Consider the following 3,368-nt stretch of genomic DNA (forward strand, 5'->3'; position numbering starts at 1 on the left):
TGGTCGGCTCCTATAGGATCCCACCACAGCATTCGGTTAAACCCATATATCTTTTAGCATTCAGAGAGGTGTTGGCTTATTGCGGAGGTTTCAAGGCCAAATAACAGCCTACTCCAGGGAGCAGCGGGGCAAAGTGAAGGAGTGCCGCACAACGCCCCGCAGAGTCCCTTTTCAATAGAAAGTTGTGCAAGGTATTGGAAAGTCAAGACTGAGATACTGATCAGTCCCTGTAACTGCATCCAGTAAACTACAGGCATCTGTTATGCTGTTAAAATGAATTTACTCCAACAATAGTGGCATGAAGTAGCAATTAGAGGTCTGTCTAGGGTTTGTGGCCTGGTACCAACTCAAGGCAAATAATCCTCATGGAGTTCAATCCAGACAAAAGCAACACTGGTACAGTTCGCCCTCAGCCGAGTCCTAGAGAAAACTATACATTCATACGTCCCGAAAAAAACAGTAGCAGTGTATCTAACCCTCATTTACCATCCCATTAGTTTACCTGAATAGGCTGGGAATCAGATTGCTTGAGCTGAACCAGGATCGCGAATGCCAGTCCAGGCGTACATAAGCGAAAGCCATTTTTTCTCTGTCCCAGTAACACTGGGACTGAGTTTGGTCTATGGACCAACGATGATGTTTTCCGACTGCCAGCTCACGTCTGACCTTGAGGCTGCAATGCCTCAGACAGCAACCGGGGTGACACAGGCACCGAGTGTCACCGCGGGTATGGAGCGCGTTTCAGTGAAACACCGCTTAAGAATTCGCCGCCATCCTCACGAGATCAGACCTTCCACTTCTGGCACTTACCTGGTGCGTAGCTCCACGACAGGCAAGGCAGAATGGTCTCCCCAAACTGTGAACTTTGCACCAAGGGTCATAGTCCAAAACGTGGGATGGGGGCTCAACAAGCGTATCTGAGTGAAAGGCGACAAGGAGCAGATGAAAACCCGGCCTCTCTAAACTCCACGGAGCCTTGCTGTTGACCTCAGTATGCCCAGGGTTTTTCCCAGGAAATGAGATTTGATCAAATAGCACACAGATCGCTTTTGCATTTGCAGCTCTGCTAATCACTCACGCAAACAGGCCCTTCCTTTGCACCAGTGCTCGGACCAGCTTTGCTAGAAGGGTGCGACGTTTGACTCAAATCCACCCTGTTTCCGGGAAGACGTTTGATGGCAGAGAGCCCACAGCTCCGCGTAAGCTTCGTTACTGCTGTTGGAAATAGTGATTTTAATCCTATATCCGAAATGCAGATCAGCACCTGGGTTTGAGCACCCAGGTTGGCCCGATGCAAACAGAAGCACCCCAACAGTGATTTTTTTTATTAAAAAAAACAAACAAACAAAAAACACACACATCCTCTATTGTAGCTTTCCATTGCACCTTTTCTTTTCCTAACCACATTTATAAACCCACACACCCCATAGAAGAACCCCAACAATGAAGTCATACTTGTATCGCTGCACCCTCCCTGGCTCTGTGTGTGTGTGTGTGTGTGTGTGTGTGTGTTGCTCTTTCGGGGCACATCCCATGGTTCACAGAAGTTTAGGGCTGGAAGGGACCTCATTCGACCCTTGGACCAGTACCCCATGGTCCTAATCCACATGGGCCAAGGGCAACCCAGACCACATCACGAAGGACTACAAGGCCTTGGGGGCCAAGCTCAAGGAGACGGGCGCAGGCGGTATACCAGTAAGTAGACGCAAACGGCATCTCGAGGCCTGCATCAATGAGGTCAACCGGCGGCTTTGGAGTTGGTGCCCCCGCCCAGGCCTCGGGTTCCTGGACAACGACCCATATTTTCGCGTAGGGGGCATGCTTGGGTGGGATGGGCTTCACCTTTCCCCTAAAGGCAAGCATGTCTTCTCTGCCAGGTTGATTGATCTCGTATAGCGTGCTTTAAATTAGCTTTGCCAGGGGATGGGGCCACAGGAGGACACCTCCCAGCCAAGACAGGTGATGAGCACAAGAAGTACCCAGCTAAGTGACAAGGGTCCGGATAGTCCGAGGAATGGGGCGGGGGGTGGATGGACTGATAGGAGGTCTTAAATGCCTCTACACTAATGCTCAAAGTATGGGAAATAAGCAAGAGGAACTGGCCCTCCAGATAGCTAGTACAAACCTGGACATAATAGGGCTGACTGAAACCTGGTGGGATTCAACCAGGGGGTTGGACTTGATGATCTACTCAGGTCCCCTCCGCCTCTACATTTATGAACCTATGAACCTATAAGAGGCTGGGTTAACTGTGCAGTATGTGCACGCTCCACAGAATAAAGGATTAACTGGGATAAGCTGGAGAAGCGGTCTGAAATCAATAGAATGAAATTCATCAAGGAGATGGGCAAACTCCTGCCTTTAGGAAGGACTCATTGGAAAGCACCACAGCAGAAAAAGAGGATGGCTGGGAAGGCTGCAGCACTGCCAGAAATGATGTCGGGGGGGGGGGGAGTCATAATGGACCTAGCTGAATAAGTCAACAGTACAATATTGTTGAGGGGAAAATAAAAGTAATAGTTTGCTGGGATATACAAAGAGGATTGCTCCATGCAAGTCGCAAAAGGCGACTCTTCCATTTTATTCGGCACCAGTGAAGCCTCACCTGAAGTCCTGGGTCCAGTTTTGGGTTTTGTACTTTGAGACAGACTAAGTGAAGAGTCCAAATGATTAAAGGTTTGGAAAACAAGATAAATCGGATGAAATGCTAGAGGGACTGGGATTGCTTAAAGTAGAGAAAACTAAGAAGGGGGGAGATAAAAATTCTCCCATGCAAAAAAGTTCTGACAAGGAAAATGTCAGTCAATTATTCTGCATCCACAGGGAGAGGACAACCCCCGCAACAAAGGTTTAAATTGCAAAAAAATTAAAAAAAATAAAGTGTGATTTAGGATAGATGTTGAAAAGTATTTTCTATTAGGAGGGTAGACGAGCACTAGAACAGATTAGAGGGGTTGTGTGCTCCCTTTCAGGAATTGCTTAAATGTAGGTTAGACAATTAGTAGTTTTGGAGGTTTTGGTCAGGACTGGGCCTGCCTTGGGCAGGAAGCTGCACTAGATGACCTGTTCAAGTCCTGTTCAGGCCTCTTGTTCTGTAATTTTATAGGCGTAGCTGAACCCGAGGCACGTCAGCAATGGTATATGGCATGGGAGCCGCATTTTGCAGTTGGGACATTCAAGTTCTCAGGCATTTGGGGTGGGTTTTTTTAACGAAAAGGTAAATCCTCTACAAGACATCAGCTACCATGTTCCCGTGGTCGAATCCTTATCTACCGTATGGAGACCTGGGTTTAATTTCTGGGCTTGCAGTCATCGAGGCACTAAACATCTGGACTCGGTCTGGCCTTTGGATACTGCCTAAAAGGGGT

This window comes from Crocodylus porosus, unplaced genomic scaffold, assembly GCF_001723895.1.
Source record: "Crocodylus porosus isolate Cpor-Errol unplaced genomic scaffold, CroPor_comp1, whole genome shotgun sequence".
Lineage (NCBI taxonomy): Eukaryota > Metazoa > Chordata > Crocodylia > Crocodylidae > Crocodylus > Crocodylus porosus.